This window comes from Meriones unguiculatus, chromosome 4 (genome assembly GCF_030254825.1).
Source record: "Meriones unguiculatus strain TT.TT164.6M chromosome 4, Bangor_MerUng_6.1, whole genome shotgun sequence".
NCBI lineage: Eukaryota > Metazoa > Chordata > Mammalia > Rodentia > Muridae > Meriones > Meriones unguiculatus.
Genome location: NC_083352.1, coordinates 141,766,820 through 141,788,083, shown reverse-complemented (window position 1 = coordinate 141,788,083; position 21,264 = coordinate 141,766,820). Strand labels below are relative to the sequence as shown.

The 21,264-nt window shown below is 38.6% G+C and overlaps 1 pseudogene; it reads left to right on the top strand.

The window, feature by feature from the left end:
- LOC110566165 (1-phosphatidylinositol 4,5-bisphosphate phosphodiesterase beta-4-like) overlaps positions 1-17,936 on the top strand; it is a 43,308-nt pseudogene extending 25,372 nt beyond the window's left edge.
- The last annotated feature ends 3,328 nt before the right edge of the window (positions 17,937-21,264 follow it).

Below are 21,264 nucleotides of genomic sequence, written 5' to 3'. Positions count from 1 at the left end.
ATGTCTTTCTTTCAAGAGATGGAATTCAGTGAGAAGAGTTTGACTATCTTTGTATGATAACTGAGACTCTTTGCTCATTTGGAAAATACCCTGCCACTGTGGCCATTCAGCAAATACTGATGGCAGCGGTGCTTCACCATAGAACCACAGACTCACAGCATAAACTGTGAAAGATGCTATCTAAAGAGTTAGGTATTGCCAGAGGTACTAATCTGTCATTTGGTCCTTCAAACTATATTCAAGGGCCGGTTTCCAATATACAATGATTACTTTTTTCTTTTTCTAAAATAGTAACTTTTGACGAATGTACAAATTGCTGAAGTTTTCAAAGTTTACTTAGGAGCCTCTGGTCATGATATTGTGACTACAGTTAGCAAAATGAAAATAGGCACAAAAATAGACAGATGGCACAAACCATGTTTATTTTATATGACATATTCTTCTGCATGGCTTTAAAAATGGTAGAAACAAAACAAGTAAAATAAATAAATGCCAACTTTTTCTTCTTAGTCACTTTAAGAGGTCACTTCCCAAGCCTTCCCCACTGTGGGAGGCCCCCATCCAACTTCCTGTTCTTGATCTGGGCTCACTTGCCTCCCTTTGGCTGTATTTCTCACCAGGGTGCCTTCTTGATGGCCAGAGCTCCTTACAGATGCATCACTGCATGGACTCCCAACAGTCCTTTCTAGAGAAGTCTATACTCAGGTCCTGATAGAATCTCTAGTGTTTTTAGCAAGGACAAAACAAAAAGATGCCACCACTTTTACTTATCAATGACTCAAGCTGTGCTTCAGGAAGTGAGTTCAGGGTGAGGGACAGCATGATCTTAAAACAGTTAATTTTCTGGGCACCCTTGTATTTTATTCAGAAGACTAGAAAAAAAGTCATTTAATTCAGTTACCTGTTTTTTGTTTATGTTTTTGTTTTTACTTATAAGAAGAAAGAAAAATGTTTCTCTACCTACATCAGAAAAATTGTAAGTCAGGTCCTCCCAGGATAGCATTATGAGACTTCTAAGTCTCATGTTGGGGATAAGCCACCAATTTTTATATGATTCTTACCCAGATTATGTTGCTTCTTTTAATCGTGTTTTGTGTTCTTAATATCTCTACTGTGGGTCACTAGCATCCCTGACCTTTGTGGCAGTGAGGAAATGTACATTCCTAACTATAGCTGGTTGTATGTCTCGATTCGGTACACAATAACTTGTGTACCAAATCTACTTTTTAGAGCAGCTCTAGGGGAATCTTTATGAAAACATACTTGATATTTAATTTAATTTAAATGTGAGGTCATTTCAACATGGAGGAGAGTCATAACTCTAACCTGAGTCAGTAGTACTTTGTGGAGGGAGGAGAGAGAGAGAGAGAGAGAGAGAGAGAGAGAGAGAGAGAGAGAGAGAACTCTGGACACCAGAATAATACAGCTTTTATTGTTTCCAGTTATCCTGTCAAGTTCTTCTCTGTCCAGGAAAATGAGATGCTGAATTATTTTTGTCTTTTGACAGATTTAGCTATGCGATTGAATCAAGGAAAATTTGAGTATAATGGATCCTGTGGGTGAGTAATATTTAAACTGTTGCCACCTAGTTTCAGGACTCCATACCTCAACTTTAAAGGAACCATGTCATTTTAAATTAAGGACAGATGAACGTATGCTAGTTCTCAAGTGTGAATAAAAATAAGTGAATTCCATAATTAGATTATATTTGCAAATATACAACTTCTTAAACTGTCCCATTTTGTAATGGTTCTCTTTTAACTATTAACTATGCAGTTTATCATATATGCTCTATAGAGTTTGATCGTTTCATTCTAAATTCAGTAATGGAGGTTTTAGTGTCTAAGACAGGCAGTGGGGTATGTTCATTTGGGCATTATTCTGAGATGTAAGCATCAAGTATGTATAGCTTTCCTGTTGATGGAATGAAGAACATTTCATTTCAAATGAATCTGTGGGTGTAAAGTTGAATTTAATTCAGCCTGGAATAAACTTTCATCCTCTCTTGATTCTTTTGCATGCTTATAAATAGAGTTATATAATGCTTTGAATGTTGTTCTCTTTTACTTAAATAACATTTAAAAATTTGTGAACCAAGAAGTGAAATACAAAATGTTAATTCTTCTGAAATACTGAGAAGTGAAATGAAGTACAGAACTTGTATTCTATAAGGAAGAAAAGCTCAGCTGAGACCACAGCCCAGCAGCCTCTAGAACGATGCACACGAATTCTATGCTCTCCAGTGGTGATGCTGTCTAGGGGTTCTTTATGGTGGTTTGCCTAGTGGAATATCTTAATCTCCATCATAAAAAAATGAAGTGAGATAACAGTTTTTCAGCAGCTGTGCAGTAAGAACAATCTTCCATCTATACACTCTGCACATATGCTTGTCTGACAGTTATCTGCCAGAGTGCCCATACACCAGTGACAGCCCTTCCCTTTGAGTCATCTTCACATATATGCCTGAAGTAAGTCCCACATGGCTCTATGCTGTGTGCTCTGAAAGGCAATGAAATTATATAGCTATGAAGAAAAGGTACACGGCCAAGTTAACAAGTACTTTTTGCAGGATTCTTTTTCAGCCTGCTTTCTACAAAGAAAAGGGGTCGGTATTTGGTTAAATGTAAAAGGGCTCAGGAACCAAGCCCTTTGGTCAAAGGAGACACTTTGTTAATATACTCTTTTCTCCTCTTCAAGCAAAGAAATGGTCTTCTGCCCTTTAGCACAGCACACAATGTGTGGCCTGTGTTAATTGTCTGATGCTCTTCAGGATTCTCTAGAGGGCAAGGTCATTGTCTTCGATCATTAGAATTTTCTGCCTGAAAGCCTAGCTCCTAAGTTTGAAAGAGAAAAAAAGAAGTATCTTGTATGTAGTCATCGCATAAGCCACCAGTAGAATGTGCTTCTGTCCTGCCAGGTACCTTCTCAAGCCAAATTTCATGAGGCGGCTGATCGGATGTTTGAACCCTTCTCTGAAACCCCTGTGGATGGGGTTATTGCAGCCACATGCTCAGTGAAGGTATGCCCTTGCTCATCACAGACTGTGTAAATATACATACATATCCACATGCACCTAGAAGAAAACCATGGTTAAAATGTTTAACATCACGCTATAAGTTCAGCTTGGATTCAATGTCTGCCTTATTCTGAGTTTTTGCTATAAAAGCTATGAGCTACTTTAAGTGAGATACACCATCAAGAAAATATCTCCTATCTGATTACATTCATGTGAAATTGTGAAAAATGTTAAGTGTGATGACAGTAAGCAAATCAGGACCTGTGCCTGGACACAGATGGAAGGGACAGATTACTAAAGAAACTGTGAAGATTAGAGATGCTTATTCTTCATTGTGGTGATAGTTTTAAAGATGTGCTCATAGGTCCAAAATGTTGATCTTATCGTATAACTAAACACATATAATTGAGGGTATGTTGATTACACTTAAAAAAAAATGCTGTTTCAAAGTTAGATAAAATGATAAATAAATAAATAAATAAATAAATAAATGGCATAGTTGCTTGGACAGTAAATATAAGGAAGTTACTTCCTAGCTTTATAATAGATAAAACTTAACACCAGTCTTTACAATTAAACAATACATTCACTGCTAACCAGTGTTAATGTCATTAAAAACCAGCATTCTGAGTCTAACGCTGTTTTTTTTTTCTTTTGTCTTTTTTTTTCTGTGTTTCCTTTCAAGATTTCTAAAATAATTCAGGAGTTAGTATGTAACTTGATAGAGTCCCAGAACTAGAGGGGATCTCAGGGCATATCTACAGCCACTGCTTCATTCCACAGATCTGAACACCTAGGTGACAATGCTGGGTGCACAATTTCTTCATAGTATATTTTGCCTGTATATTTCCTTTCTGTTTTTCAAGACATATTGAAAAGGAATTACATTTGTAGCTTCTGCCTAGAAAATTTGGAAGCAAAATACTCTTTGCTTCCAAAGAGTAGTCAATTCCAAAGAAAATATCAAATATTTATCCTAATTGAAATTCCCCAACAAAAGTTTTCATTACATCTTGCCACCAGCACTCACAAGGATGCCACTGTTAACCCACTCTGTGTCTGTATTACTGCAGGTTCTATCAGGGCAGTTCCTATCAGATAAGAAGATCAGCACATACGTGGAAGTAGATATGTATGGGTTGCCCACTGACACCATATGGGGGAGTTCTGAACCCGCATGGTTATGAACAATGGACTCAACACAGTTTACAATGAAGAATCATTCCTGTTTCAGAAGGTAAGAAATTAGCTGCATGTACTTTTTACAGAGTAACTAGGGGACTGATTTTCTTCATGGAGTCCACAAGATAGAAGGGAATGCCATTCAACACACCTTTTGCTTCTTCCTTGCATTTAAAAGGTAACTTCTGTCAGTGTCATATGACTGTGCTTAACAAGCTGGCTCTTTAGCTTCTGTCTCTTTCTTGACCACCTCCAGTGTAGAACACACCTCCAGGTCATGGGCTTCTTAGATGTATTCTTACTTATGCCCACCATTATGGTTTTCATTGTCTTCTCATAGTTCAGAAGTTAGATGAAAAGGTAAACTGAAGTCAGTGCTGTGACTCAGGTGGGTCCTATGTTCAGAAGCGAGGTACCACTGCTATTTTTTTTTTGTGTCTCATATTCAGTGTTGAGGGCCTTGGTTTTTCTCCTAGTACTGTCTGCCAGGTCCAGAGAGGAAGCAGATGTCATTTCTCATCTCAGCCTTTCATCTCTTCAGTTGAAGATGCTTTGAAATATCCACACATAGACAGAGGTCTCTGTAGAATGCCATTTATATCCCTTGCTTACTCTGCTGTCAAGCAAAAATGTTCTCTTGTTTCTTTGGACACTGATTTTCCAGGTGCTTCTGCTTCATTCATTTGTCATGAAACAAAGAGATTCGGCTTTTGATCTTTTCTAGCAAAATAGGGAGTATTTATTTCAGAATAGAATAACTGGCTGAGAGATAGCAAAGTAGGGTTGATGAAACAGGTTGCTTTGAATTGAGGGTCCCCTGTGATCTGAATACTATTGTTACTTTTGCCTCCACTGTCATTTCACCTCTGTCACAGTACAGAATAGTTAGGTCTTTTTTTTCTCCCTTAATTTTTTTCAATTGCTGCTATGAAAAATTATTCTTTGGCATAATGAATAATTCTCACATGCATTTGTTGAAAGTCTGATCTTTTTCTCAGCCATATTCTTTTTTTGATAAATAAATATACAACTTTATAAAAAAAGTTTAAACATTTCAACATGGGCTGTTATGCGCATTGAGCACATACTCCCCACACCATGTTCTCCTCTGCTCTCCTTCTCACCTCTCCCACTCTCATAGTCACCTTTGTTTCCCTAGATAATTTCACTTCTACTCTATGTATACATAGCATAATCCTACATATCTGTATAGAGTCTAGGAACCACATGATCATAGGCATATGACATTTGTCTGACCAGCACTGAATTCCTTCATTTAATATGATTACTGCGAGTTGCATCATTTCTTATAAACAACATTGTTTTCTTTTTGTGTCTGAGAAAGAGTCCATTGTATACATATACTACGTTTTCTTTCCCCAGTCCTCTGTATTTGGACACCTGGGTTGGTTTGTAACTTAGTTGTGATGAACAAGTTCTGCACTGAACACTGCTGTGCACATATCTCTGTGGTATACTCACTTAGAGACACTCAGGTAGAGGTCAGGTGGTATATCTAGGTCACATGGTGCATACAGTTTTAGCATTTTGAGGAAACTTCATACTGATTTCTATGGTGGCTGGACCAGTTTTCATTCCCACCAGCACTGCATAAAGGTTCTCTTTTGTTCACATCTCTGTCAACATTTGTTGTCACTTGTTTTTCTTATTGATAGACATTAATTGGAGTGAGATGGAACCTCAATATTGATTAATTTGCATCTTCCTGATGACTTGTTCAATATATTTTCATATGCTTATTTGCCATTTTATCTCTCATTTTAAAATTATTTTTAACACACACACATATCATATATATATATATATATATATATATATATATATATATATATATATATGAGTGTTTTGCTTGCATGAATGTCCATGTATCATTTGCATGCCTGGAGGCCAGAATAGTCCTGCTACAGGAGTTATAGATGGTTGTAAGCAATCATGGGGGTGCAAATAATTTAACTTGGATCCTTTGGAAGAGCAATCAGTGCTCAACTGCTCAGCAGCCCATCAAACCCTATATATATGTCACACTGATACTTGACTGCTAATTTCACTGGACAATTTATTGACTTGGTTGCTTGATTCCTTGCTATTTAGTTTTTTCTCTTGTTCTTTGTGTATTCTAGATATCAGTCCTCCATCTAATTTACAGCTAGCAAAGATCTGAGTGTTTTTACTGTTGTCCTTGCAGTTCAGAAGCTTTTTAATTTCATGGGTTTCCTTTGTCAATTTTTTCACATTATTTCCCAAGCAAGTGGAGTTTTATTTGGATGCTCTTGCCTGTGCCAATATCTGGAAGTTTTCCATATGTGTTTCTCCAACATTTTAAGACTTTTGGATCTTACATAAAGTTCTTTGCTTTATTTGGAATTGATTTTTGTACAGAGATAGGGATCTAGTTTCATTCTTTGGGTGTACACCCAGGTTTCCCAGATTTTTTTTTCATTGCAGTTTATTCAGGAACCTTGAACAATCATCGGACCCTGGGGAAAGCCAGCCCACAGCTTAAATAGCCTCTGGGTAGCCAACCCCAGCGTACCACGTGGGCAATGCAGATAGGTCCACATACATGGAAGCAAGCCAGATCCTCAGCCTTAGCCAAATGTGGAGTTGTTTGTGACAGAAAGCACTCACCATTGGGAAGGTGGAAGGCGGAAACCAGCTCCATTTTTAAGGCGCGACATTACGAAGCTCTCTACAGTTCCCCCTTTTTGTTTTAGATGCATCAGGCAAGAGTAGAGGTCTGATCTCTGATATTAGAAATAAATTGGGACTTTGTACTGATGTTCATTTAGGTGTCATCCACCCAAAGAGCATCAGACCCGTTCGATACTTTTTTCTCAGAGGCGGGACCTGGGGCATCAACCCGCATGCAATCAGACTTGCTCTTCTCTGGGTCGAAAGCGGCTGACCCTGAGTGCAGTGCTTAGCCCCGCATCCTGAGCATAACATTTTAGCTTTTTATGGTAGCCAACCATACTTGGGGAGACTGTCCTGCTGTAAAGGCCTGAATGATCATGGCTGCATTACGCTGTTGTGAGACTCTAATCTTGCATATATACCACAGGCAAACCAAGGAGACCAACACCAGAAGGCCTGCTAACGCTCCCCTGCCCGCCCATTCCTTCAGATGATTCATGGCTGCAGCAATCCATGGTGATAATCCTGTGGCTAGTCCTGCGTCCACTCTGATAGAATTTACTGTGATAATGGTCACTCTCAGCTGCTCCATCGTAGTATCAAATTCTCCAGTCCAATTACCTAAAATATAGCTAGACAATTGTTTAGACAGATTTGCAGCACAGGAAAAATTCTCATGTTGTATGCTAGTGACACAAAGTCCAGCATACTTTCATTGACAGCCCGGTTGAGTGGAGCAAAACATGGAGTTAGTCAATTTACATGGAGCATGTCTCGCCCCTGGGGGCAATGGTCTCCTGAATCAGATTTTTTTTTTTTTTTTTTTTTTTGCTAATGAAACTACCATATCTCCATTGTACATGTTGACATCTTTGTAAAAAAAAAACAGATGGAAGGGATTTTTATAAGAATCCTTGACTCTTTTCTATTGATCTACATTTGTAATTTTGTACCAGTATCATGTTGCTTTTGTTACTATGGCTCCACAATATGTAGCTCAAAATCACAAATATTGATATCACCAGTATTATTCTTTTGCTAGGGATTGCTTGGCTCGCTGGTATCTTTTTTACTTTTTTGTGAATACTAAGATTATTTTTTTATATTTCTGTTACATTTGTTTCAAAATGCTTTGTTTTGTTTTGCTTTTGAAGCAATTGTGAATGTGGTTATTTCCTTGATGTCTTCTTGAGCATGTTTGTCTTTGGTATAGACAAAGGCTACTGATTGTGTGTATGTGTTTTAATTTTATACCTTTTTTGTGCTAAGACAGTTTGTCAGATCTAACTCCTCTTTTTTTTTTTGTATAGTTGTTAGGGTCTCTCATATATAGAATCATTTTGTCTACAAATAAGGATACTTTGACTTCTTCCTTTCTGCTACCTAACATCCCAAAATGTGTCAAAAGTTTAGGGTGTAAGAAGCACAGAGTAGGAAAATTAGTGCATAAATTGTCTTTTATCCATGAAGTGTTTCCTTTGAAACATTCTTTATGTTTTTTTAAAAACAAGCAGAGCTAAATGCTACAAGCAGCCCAGGTGACAGACTGACTTAAGATTGAAGTCAAGAGGCCGAATTCAGGCTCCACTGATAATATCTAAAATAAGAAAAGTCATTTAATTTTTCAGGTCTTCTATTTTTGTGTTGTTTGTAGATGGGGGAAATGACAAGAATTGGAGCTACAGTCTGTAACATCTATCCATTTAAGATGTTTGATGAGATGACTTCCAGGAAATCTGTACCCATTGCCTTCTCAGTGTCTTGGGCACCAATCTTATGCTGTATACTTTAGGAATGCAAATGGCTCATTGGTTTGTTCTTATCATGATTTGGTCCAGATTCCTGGGGTCATGTTTTTGGGAAGCCTTATTATAAAAATCAAGGAAATGCCCCCCCCCCTTTTTGATTGCAGGTGATCCTACCTGATCTAGATGTCCTGGGAATTACAGTGTATGGTGACAGCAACAAGCTGATTAGCCAGAGGATCCTTCCTTTGGATGACCTCCAAGCAGGCTACCGACACTTCTCCCTAAGAAATGGGGGAAACAAACCATTATCACTGCCAACAATTTTCTGCAATATTGTTCTTAAAACATATGTACCTGATGAATTTGGAGGTAAGATAAACATTTGGATACAGAATATAATGCAGACAAGGTCCTAAATTATGACTGTGAATAATTTTGCCCATTCCTAAAAACAACAAAAATGACTATGTGTTTTCCTGCCTGTGCTGTGAACCCTAGTGGTTTTGAGGAAAATGAGCAACATTTCATTAAGTCTTATTTCAAAGTGTCATAATTTTATGTCATTTAACATTTTGCAAATGCTTTATGAAGATAGTATTTATAGTGTCAGTCAAGGCAAGAAAAAGCAATTATAAGAAACTATATCTTATCAGTTATTATCACTGAATGATTTGTTGAAGTCAGTTACTAATATGCCTGAAATTTCTTCCAAACCTACAAGTGAGTTCATTTGCATAAAAATATCTCAAGCTCCTTTACTAAGAAAATCAAAGTTAGGAATCCACAGTAGGCCATGTTGTAGGGTTTTGCTTACAGCTAGACAGTGGATTCTCTGTGGCCCCAAATAAGCTGATAACATTATAAGAAATGTCTTTGCAGCATCAGCATCTTTGGGCCACAGGAAACAGTGCAGCAGTGTGACTGCATCACATTAGCCAAGGGTTCAAGTCCAGCTCCACACTCATGGCCAATGGCCCGGGAATATTTTTTTTTTCGGGAATCTTAATAAAACCATTCCCTTGTTTCTTCACCAATAAAGTGAAGGTAATATGATTCCCTCACTCCCTCTAAGCATTCTGGGAAAGTTCTCATATGAATAGTACACAAACTAGCTTAACAAGTCTCAAAAAATGTGGGTGTTGTGATGCTAGGTAGTTGTGGCCATCCATCTGTTAAACCTAGTACTCTAGAGGTAAAGACTGAGGATTCCCAAAGCACACTGTCTAGCCAACCTATCCAGGTTGCCAGGTTCTGTGTTCAAATGAAAGACCCTGGGCTGAATACATGAAGTGAAGGTTGACTAAGAAAAATATCGTATGTCAACCTTTGCCCTCTTTAAGCACATGCATACATATGCCTACATACACAGAACCCCCTCCCTACAAATATATGTGCACATGGGTATGTGTCCACTGATAGAATGAAATGCTTATACTATACTGGAATACATTATTTTATTGAGATAATAAGGTTGTGCAGTTTGTTGTTCTTAGTAATGCATGCTTCTCTGCTGAACAGCTTTGTGCAACTAACCTTCAATTTTAATAATGTGATTACAGGTTCAAACAAATAAACTAGACCAGGAAAATTTTAATCAGAGTGGATAAGAATTATTCTTTCCTTTGTACTCTTTGCTTGCCATAAAAGGAAGCAATTAGAGGCTGCAACACACACTTATAGACATAGGAACCTATCAAGTAGCTGGGGCAGGACCATGAGGTTAGGTAAGTGAGTTAAAGAAAGAGAAGTCTGTAAGGTACGTTTTGAGGTCAACGTCCAGGCTGACGTTCCAGAACTACCAGTAGCACAGGCACAGTGGTGGACTGAAGCCAGCAAGAAACTTTTTCTATGTTTGAGTTATAAAGCAGAGAACATCAAGGCTGTGGTGATGCCTCACTGGATAAAACTGCTTGCTGCATGTGAGAACCTGAGTTCAGGTCTCAGCATCCTGGTAATGAGATGGGCTTCTGTAACTCTCTGTGGAGGGTGGAGGTAGGAGATTCACCAGGGCTTATGGGCTACCATCTTAGCTCCAGACTCAATGAAGAACTCACCCCACAGGAATACGGTAGAGAATGATGGAGCAGTACACTGCCTTTCCTGTGGCCTTAGGAAAATATAGAGATACCGACACTCGGAAGCATACACCATGCTTACACACACACACACAAACTCAGAGAGTATAATCAATACTTATTACATTATGGAAAATGTCACACAAACTCATTTGGTAGAAACTTAAAAGTTTTGCTTCTGCAATGGGCCACATTTCAAATGAAACTATAAAGCTCCATTTGATTAGAAATGGGAAAAGCAATAATTTGCAGGTGTTTAGAAGTGCACAAAGTATGTTAAAGGTAGACATAGTAAATAATCCATGTTGTAGGTTGTTCTCTGTTAAACTCAGAGTGAAGTGCTGTCTCTTGAAAATAGAATGATAAACCGCCTCTGAGCAATACAGTCTTGCGCTCGTTTGGGAGGGAGAAAGAAAGAAATGTATGAAGGGCCTAATACTAATGTAAATTTGGTAATGCAAGATTAGCCATTGCTCCTTATATCTGTGCGTCTTATTCTGCAGTGTATAGTGTATACAAAAAAACAGACAAGTCCAAGTATGCAGCACCTGTTCTTCCTAGACGAAGAGGCTGCTGATGTGGAACAAAGTTAGTGAAAAGACATGTTTTTAAATTGTGTTAAAGTTTGTAGGAAAAACAAAACAAAACTTAGGTCAGACAAAGCTACACAGAGAAACCCTGTCTCGAAAAAACAAACACAGGAACTGAAATTGTTAATATTCCCACAAAGACATGAGAGAAATGGAAAAGAGTCTAGAGCAGAACGTTGCTGTTCAGAAGCATTTCTGACTAAGCCTTTGTCCTGTGTGCAGTTTATTCATTGCTCCGTACAGATACTGGGGAAATAGAGTACTTGTTGGAAGCATGTAGTCCTTAACACTTTTAAGTACATGATAGACTTTCGTAATGTATGGCTTTAGTTCTAGGCTGAGGAAGGTGGATCTGAGTGCCAGGCCAGCCAGGGCTACATAGGCTCTGTCTCAAAGCAGTGAGAAAATGTGCAGAATGGACTGGTAGGGTGGCTCAGTAAAGGTGTGTGCCACCAAGCTGGTGACCTGAGTTTGAGCTCCAGGATCCACATGATAGGAGAAAACTGATTGACATGGATGCAGTGGCACACGTGCTCACATGCACTAGTTCATACATGTACAGAATGCACAACATGAAAATAGAGGCTAACATCACCTTTAAGTAGTTTTGTTATTTCATAGGAATGGTCACACTGGGGAACTTGGTCTTTGAGCAGATGCTGTTGTGGGGGGGGGCAGGGGAGGGAACAGTGCTCAGAAAAAGGCACAGTTCCCGTTGGCCAGGTCGGCTAGCCATTGCTTAGGTTTGCATTTCAGCTAATGTTGCCAGGTATTAAAGGGTAGGTCCCAGGGCCCAAAGGATGTCAGAAGTAGCAAAACACTCTAAATACCCTGCTAGCCTTTTGGGCAGGCTGTCTTCTGGGCGTGGCCTTTGTTAATCCTCTTACCACATCCAGAGGACTGGTTTGCAGCTGAACCTAGGGGTCCATATGTGCATTTCTGGTAAAATGCTTCTGTTTATTGTAAGCATCCTAAAGGAGAGCACATGGTTAAAAGTACGGTAGAATTGACAGAAAAGGTTCCTCTTGAACACAGAATTGTTAAGCCATGTCTGGAGAGTGAGTTAATTCCTGTTGCTAGGCTGACTGGAGGGCAGAGGGAGGCTCACAGGGCGAGAGCTGCAGTGCTGTGTTGATACTGGCATCCTGAGAGCTGCTCCATAGGAATACATGTATTGATGGGGGGACGCCTCTTCCTCACATGTTAATATGTAGATCTGATGATGAACTAGGAATGCTGAACTTAGTGCGGTATGTTGCTTTGTTTTCTTGTAAGCTGAGCACTGAGGGAATGCAGAATTGAATTGTAACCTCGCGAGTGCATCTATCTAAAGGCCTGCTGCCATTTTTGTCGCCTGTGACTTTTTTGTAGCCAAGGAAGCCAGGATTACAATTTTGTCTGACAGATTGAGATGGCATGCTGTATTCTTGGTTATCAAAATGCTCATGTAGCGTGGGGTTTTTAGCTGGTGAACAGTCATGATGTGGGGGAAAGCATGGTACTTCCTGTATAATCTTAATTACCTAAGTGTATGTACGCTTGCAGGATCTAGGACCACACTGAGCTGAGCTGCTTGTGACCGGGTGATTTAGCTCTTGGATTCTTGTGTTTTGCTTCCTGTAATGTACATATTAAAAAAATAAAAGGTTCTTTTAAAAGCTTAAAAAAATAATTTGCTGAGCTCCTAGTTTGTGCCAAGCACTTACATAAAGAGAACCTCAAAATGTGGAATTAATGTGTGAGGATGTGGGTGTGTGCAGGTCTACGCTAAGAAATATTTATATTTGTAATGTGGCATTAAGCCATCGCCAGTGTTTAACATCATGCAAGTTAATCTCATGATGGTGCTGCAAGTAGTCCCCCTGTGGCCCAGCCCATGCCTTTCTGTCAGACCATCAGGAATCTACATACTGAGGTTCTGCAGTCTGTGTCTTAACCTCGGATTTGATATTCACCAGCAGAATGCTCAGCTTTCTGTCATCTCATGCATATGTGGAGATACACAGGGAAAACAGTGGAGATTTAGCAGTTTTTCACTACAGGGCAAATCTGAGAATTTTTTTTTTTCTCTGAATTCCTGATATTGAATCTCCTGACTTATAGTGTGTTCATATTTGGTGTCTAGCTAACTTCTCACAGTCACATATAAGAGTTTACTTGTGCAGTCGGGAGCCTCCTAGTATGTTCATGTTCTTCTGGATGCCATAAGGACACATTCAAATGAAATGTATCATCACAAAAAAGCTACTGTAAACATCATTAGAAGTTTATTTGGCTACAGAAACTTCACGTGAATTTACTGGGTCATTCTGCAAGTACATACAGTGTGATTGTTCTATAATAGATTAGGTGGCTGGAATAGATACCATAGAAGGGTGTTTGCAATGCGACTGACAAGTAAGGGTCACTCATCAGTCCTCAGTCCATAGTGAATTGTTCTACATCTTTCCCTGCCCTCCCCTCCTCCCTCTCTCTCATCTTCACTGTCCTTCTTCACACTTTCTTTCTCCCCTCTCTATGTAGTACTAAAGACTAAACCAGAAATCCATGCATGCTAGAAAAGCATTGCACCACTGAGATCTCTGAGTCAGGGTCTTACTAAGTTGTTTTAGCTGGTCTTAAACATGTATTCTCCCATTTCATTTTTCCAAATAGCTTGGAGTGCAGATGTGTGCCATCACCTGCTTATGGATATTTTATTTAGTTTTAACACATCAAAGCAATATCTGTTAGTTGTAAAATCTTCACCTGAACTTACCCTGTATTTTATGTAAAATGGCACAGGGAATAATTATATCATAAGCATTCATCATCCAAAAGGAAAAAAAAACCAAAAAACCTTTTTTAATTCCTACCCACTGAGAGGTTTCAGAACTCTGGTGTGTTGGCAGCCTCACAGCTCTATGTTCTGCATGGCTTTTAGATGTATATTTTCATTTGTAGTCATTGCATGTAGAAACCTTTTTATAAAGATAAGGGAAATGTTCTTGAGACTTTTCCAAGTTAGGGCCCTTCCTTAGGTGTAGACTTGGGCTCTTACAGGTCACCTGTCCATTAGGTTCTGCTCTACTAAGTGACCATCTAGTGGTGAATTCCCACACAAAACTATGTGTAATTGATCATAATTAACCTTGCCTCTACTCACCCCCACATACATTTAGTGTTTCTTAGACATCTTGAGCTCTGGCTGACCCAGCTTCTTCCCAGCATGCAATAGGCCAACAGCCCAGTTCTTAACCCTGACCCTCTTCCATTGACATGAATTCCTATTTCTCTCCTGATCTTCCTGCCACTCTAAGCCCTAGAGAAGAGAAATAGGGGTTTTGTTGAAGTTGCTTCTCTCACTACTAAAAATTACTCACAATGCACAGGGAAACAGCAGCAGTAATGGTTTCTTGGTTCATTTCCTTTTTACTAAAACTAAATAGCTGAAACTGGCTTACTTATGGAGGAAAGATGTATTTTTAATTTTTTTAAATATTTATTTTATTTTATGTGATGAGTGTTTTACCTGTAATCATGTGTGTGTACAACCTGTGTACCTGGTCAGAAGAAGGCATCAGATCCCCTGGAACTGATGTTACAGATGGATGCAGGGATAGTTTTGATCCATTATGTGGATGCTGGGAACTGACATGGGATCCTTTGCAAGAGCAACAAGAGCCCTTAACCATTGAGCCCAAGAAAAGATGTTTTTGTTTTTCTAACTCATAGTTCTAACAGTTAGATGGCCAGTTTCTGCTGAGTTTTTATGCTGCTTCATGCATGTGCATAGTGAAGGCTTTGTATAATAAGGAGCATGATCCAGTTTTTTGATTATTTTTAACTTTTATACAGTGTTTCAATTGTATTCACCCACCTTACCCCAACTTTTCTCAGACCTGCCCCACTTCCCTACCCATTCAACTTTGTGTCATTTTAAAATTTAAACTCTTCAAAACCAGTTTGTACTGTCTAAATAATCCTGGATGTGTGAGCTTTCACTGGGGCAGGTCAGCTTACCAGAGGCTATACTCTTACAGAGAACTGTCTTGCCCTCTCCTGGTAGCTAACAACTGTAATTTGTTCTTTTGCTGAGGGTGGGATTGTGTGGGAGTCTTCTCTACATGCTGAGATATTGTCTGGCACAAGCTGGCACTGGGTTTGTACAAGTAAGTTCATATGTGCAGTTACCCTCCTGTGTCCAGATGTTTCCATGTAGGCATTCACCATCCATGGTTCTTAGCCTCTTTCTGTACCCCCCTCTGCAGTTAGAGGTGTGGTATATATGTTCCCTTTAGAGCCAGGCATTTTCTGATTAGATTTAAGTCCTGCTCCATGAGATGAAATCCATACCTTCCTTGGTTAAGCTTATTCCTGGATATTTTATTTTCTTGAGATTAGTTTGAATGAGGGAGTGTCCATAATCTCCTTATAAATTCTTTATTGATGTATAGAAAAGCTATTGATTTGTGTAGGTTGATTGAATATTCTACTACTTTGCTGAATTTGTTAGTCATTTCTAGAACTTTCCTGACAGAATTTTGGGATCTCTAATGTATAGTATAACATCATAGAGAAAGTTTGATTTCTTTTCCTATTTGTATCCCTTTAATTTCCTTTTCTTGCCTTATTGCTTTAGTTAGTACTTTAAGTACAATGTTAGAAAGGAGTGCGGATGGTGGGCAGCCTTGTCTTTTCCTGACTTCAGTGGGATTTCTTCAAGCTTTTCTCCATTTAGGATGATGTCAGCTGTGGGTTTCTCATATGTAGCTTTCATTATGTTCAGGTATGTTCTATCTAGACCTGCATTTTCTAGGGTTTTTATCATGACCTATATTAAATTTTGTTAAAGGCCTTTATTTGCATTTATTGAGATAATATGATCTTTGTCTCTGTTTATGTAGTTTATTACATTTATTGACTTGTATATGTTTAATGATCCCCGCATTTCAGGATAAAGCCAACTTGATTACGGTGGATAATCTTCATGAACGTCTGTATTCTGTTTGCAAGTATCTAATGGAACTTTTTTGACCTATGTTCATAAGGGATATTGGTGTGTATTTTTCTTTTTTATTGTGTTTTTACCATGGTTTAGGTATTAGAATGAGACTGGCCCAGCTTGAACTTCCCATGTTCAGGTTGTTTTTTTCTTATGTTCATCAATGCATCAAGTTCACCAGTAACCATGCAGGGAAGGCCAAAGCAGCCCTAATCTATGGACTAAGAAACTGAGCTCAAGCACATTAAATAACTTGTTCAATTTAAACAAATAAATGAGTCAACAACCCCTGGAAGCTAGCCACAGTGACTCATATTTACGATTCAAACACTCGGGAGGCCAAGTTAGGAGGATCAGTGCAGTTTAAGACTAGCCTAAGTTACAGAAGGAGACCCTGCTTCAAAACACCAAAATCAAAATCGGAACCAGTAGCAATTCACTCTGATAGCCCTGACACTCTGTCCTCATTATTTGGGGAAAAAGAGAAAGCCATTCAGGTGTTATATTTTGTTTTCAAATATCTCATTTTTCTTTATTCTTATCATCTGTAACTAATTGCATTTCACAGCCACATCTTTAGAATTTAGCTGCATTTTCTTGGTATGCTCATTTAATCAGAACACTGATAGTTCATTGATTGTTTTTCAGATATTGAGGATACTTTATCCAATCCAAAGAAATTTCTTTCAATCACAGAAAATAGAGCAGACCAAATGAGAGCTATGGGCATTGAAACTGTAAGTAGAAACTGTGGGCAAAAGACAGTCCAGTTGGGGGAGTTGGTTTCCGTATAGTGACTGCAAAAGCAAGAGAAAGATGATACAGGAAGCTTAAAGAGGGTTTTCAAAACCAAGATTATCAATTCAATAGCAGTTTGGAGGGTCTACAAAAATGTAGCACATTTTATAAAATATGGCTACATCAGAAAGAGTCTCTTAGTCACCACTGAGGCATCTGGGGATATTTGTTACATTATAAATGACATAGGAAGTATCTGTTAGAAATTAAAATCCAGGATATTTTATAACACTGAAATGCCAAATAACGGAGTTCAGTGAGTTATTGAAAGTGATATTTATTACCAGATACTCATTTTTTTTCTCTTTGTATCCCATCTTTCCCTCTATCCATCTGTTTCTTTGTTGTAATTTTTCCTTTGCTAGATTCCTCCGTTGGAGCCCAATCAGCCAGTCTCCAGGAGCTAGAAAATGCACTGTTTGAAAAGGAGTTGGGTTGTCGTTCCTTGGCTGGATCTTTTTTGCCCATCACAAGGAAGCCACATAGTCTTATTCCCTTTGGGCAAAAGGGCTTGCCTATTTTGTTTCACTTGAGACAAAGTTACACTCTGTAGCTTGGCTGACCTGGAGCTCACTATGTAGACCAGGTTGGCTTTGAACTCACAAAGATTCACTTGCCTCTGAGTGCTGGGATTGAAAGTATGCACCACCAAGCTCAGCTTCAGGTAAAGATCTTCAAAGATATTAGCACTCTAGAAAGCTGAGGGATTTCTCATTAAAGCAAAAAATGCTTCTAGTGGCATGCATTCCAGTCACTGTACCCAGTGACAGTTCCAAAAATGACCAAAACGGTAAGGATAGTCCAGCCAAAGTGAACGTGACACCTCAGAGCAGCTCTGAGATCAGACCACAGCTGCCTTGGGCTCTGGCAGGAAGCCAAGAAAGGTGAGATGTACCATTAGGTTGTCAGCTTTGCAGTTTTAGCCTTACTATAGACCGTCTTCATGAAGGCATTTAGAATTCTTACTTTTGCCAAATTTCATCATGACATAAAATTCGAAAGGAGACCTATTGGATAAGTTGTTTGATTTCCTTCTTGAGAGTTTAATCGGGAATCAATGACTGTGTTTCATGGGCTGGATCCCCAGCACCTCACCTAAACAGTTTGTTGTCCTTAGTTTTACAGTATTTACTTTGATGCCTTTTATGGCAGGGGTAGAGGAGCCCTTGCTACAACAGTGTTGGTAGCTAAGTCACCCCCCCTCCCCACTCTGTCTTCCAGACACGAACAGGCAGAGGGCAAATGAAGTAACAGTCACAAATGCTATGGGTAATTTCTCCATGCGTAGAGAGTAGGCTTGACTGTTTATTTTTAAAACCATTAGATGAACATTTAAAGGCCATTTTCAAGTGGTTTTCTATTAGTGAAACAACAGCTCATAAGACGTGTCATCATTCAGAATTGTGTGACCCTGTGCTATTGGATACATAGGGAAACATCTATTCTGACCTTTTAAAGTGAACTTCAGTTGAAGATGGCCAGGCATAAATAATTTACTACATTCAGCCTGTAAATTTTAATAGTAATTTCTTTTTCTTCTAATGGTTTCTTAACATGTGTATTCCCTATTTACAAGTAAATTTAATGCCCATGATACAATGAAATTAAGTCATTTATACATGCACATACATACAGTGCTAACAATTTAAGGGAAGAAGAGATGATTTTTCCCAACTGAAGCATCCTGGTAACTTAGCAAGAAAAGAAGTGTGCGCTGAACTTTTGTGAAACAAACTAGAAAATGAAGCCATACAAAAGGAGCCCAATTTGAACTGGCCCCTGCAGTTGTTTGTTCATCTCAGGAAAGAGCATGGTGTGAGGTAATGACCAAAGCTAAGAGATTTCCTTTCCAGCCCTAGTCAGTATTAGCACTGCTACTCCTATAGAGATAGGCAATGGAAAATGCAAGAGTTAACTGTTTTGTTTTTTTTTTTCTCACCCAGGGATTATAGTAATTATAGTATTAAGTGGCTCCTAAAACAGTGGAACCAAACCTGCTTCCAAAGGCTTGAAGTGCTTGTAGCTCTAAGTGGGTCTGTACTTGTGTTTATAGTTGTTTTACCTTTTTTCCCCAACAAGATTTCATTTGAAGCAACCAAGCAGCTGTCAGTTTAACTCTAATGTTTTTCCCCCAAATCATTAAAAGGTAAGATATATATGCTGTTTCTTCAGGAGACTTAGAAGCCTACTAGAAGCCACCACTATACTAGGTTCTACCAATAATAATAATGATAATAATAATAACAACAATAACAATACACCTACACTCCTTAGGGGATGCACATAAGCAAGGGAGGGTGAGGTCAGGCTCCATTGCAATAGTCAGCCCCAGCATGTGCAGTAAGAACTGACTAGTTAGAACAGAAGAGGAGAGGAAGCCCTCACCCTCCCTTGTCCCCAGGAATGTCCAGAGAGGACTCAGATAAGATCATCATTGATTTGGACCTTAAGCACAGGTCTGGCTCAACAAGAAGGAGATTGGTAGGAAAATTAAGAGAAGGCAGATACCTGAGGGAAATAGGTAGTAGAAAGTAGAAGCAGTTTACTTGCCCTTGTCTGAAGAGAACTCTGGGACCACTCTGAGAAGGCAATGGAGAATAACACTCACAGTGTTGTCATCAGGTTTCATCACGAGGAGAGATGCTACCAGCCATCAGTAACCCTGGTAATCAAGACTGTATTAAAATACTCACCATATTATGAATAGAGGGTCAAACAGAGGAAGAGTTAATATGGTGGATTACATTGATGGATTTCCATATATTGACCCAGCTCTGCATACCTGGAATGAAGTCTACTTGGTTATAGTAGATGATATATTTTATGTGTTCTTGGATTTGGTTTGCGAGTATTTTATTGAGTATTTTTGTGTCAATGTTCATAAGAGAGATCGGTCTGAAGTTCTCTTTCTTTGTTGGGTCTTTGTGCAGTTTATGTATCAAGGTGATTGTGGCCTCATAGAATGAGTTTGATAATGTTCCTTCTGTTTCTATTTTGTGGAGTAGTTTGAAAAGTATTGGTGTTAGCTCTTCTTTTAAGGTCTGGTAGAATTTTGCACTGAAACCATCTGGCCCTGGGCTTTTTTTGGAAGGGAGACTTTTGATGACAACTTCTATTTCCTTAGGGGATATAGGACCATTTAATTTATTTACCTGGTCTTGACTCAGCTTTATTAAGTGGAATCAATCAAGAAACTTGTCCATCTCATTTACATTTTCAAATTTTGTGGCATATAGGCTTTTGAAGTAAGACTGAATGATTCGTTGGATTTCCTCAGTGTCTGTTGTTATGTTCCCCTTTTCATTTCTGATTTTGCTTATTTGGATAGTTTCTCTCTGCCTTTTAGTTACTGTGGCTAAGGGCTTGTCTATCTTGTTGATTTTCTCAAAGAACCAGCTCTTGTGTCATTGATTCTTTGAATTGCTTTATTTGTTTCTAATTTATTATTTCAGCCCTGAGTTTAATTATTTCCAGCTGTCTACTCCTCTTGAGCGTGTCTGCTTCTATTTTTTTTTTTTTTAGGGCTTTCAGTTTGTTGAATGAGACGTTTTGAATTTCTTCTTGAAGGAACTTAGTGCTATGAACTTTCCTCTTAGTACTGCTTTCATTGTGTCTCATAAGTTTGGGTATGTTGTACCTTCATTTTCATTGAATTCTAGGAAGACTTTAATTATTTTATTTATTTCTTCCCTGACCCAGCTGTCATTGAGTAGTGAGTTGTTCAGTTTCTATGTGTGTATAGGCTTTTTGCTATTTCTGTTGTTGTTGAGGTTGAGCTTTAGTTCATGGTGGTCAGATAGGATACAAGGGATTATTTCAATCTTCTTGTATCTGTTGAGGCTTGTTTTGTGACCAATTATATGGTCTATTTTGGAGAAGGTTCCATGAGGTACTGAGAAGAAGGTAAATTCTTTTGCGTTTCGGTGAAAGGTTTTGTAGATGTTTGTTAGGTCCATTTGTTTCATGACCTCAGTTAGAGTCATTGTTTCTTTGTTTATTTTCTGTTTTGTTGACCTGTCCTTTGTTGAGAGTGTGGTGTTGAAGTCTCTCACTATTAATGTGTGGGGATCTATGTGTGATTTAAGTTTTTTTAATTTTTTAATTTTTTTTATTATTAATTACACTTTATTCATTTTGTATCCCCCCATAAGCCCCTCCCTCCTCCACTCCTGATCCCACCCTTCCTCCCCTTTCTGCATGGTTTAAGTTTTATTAA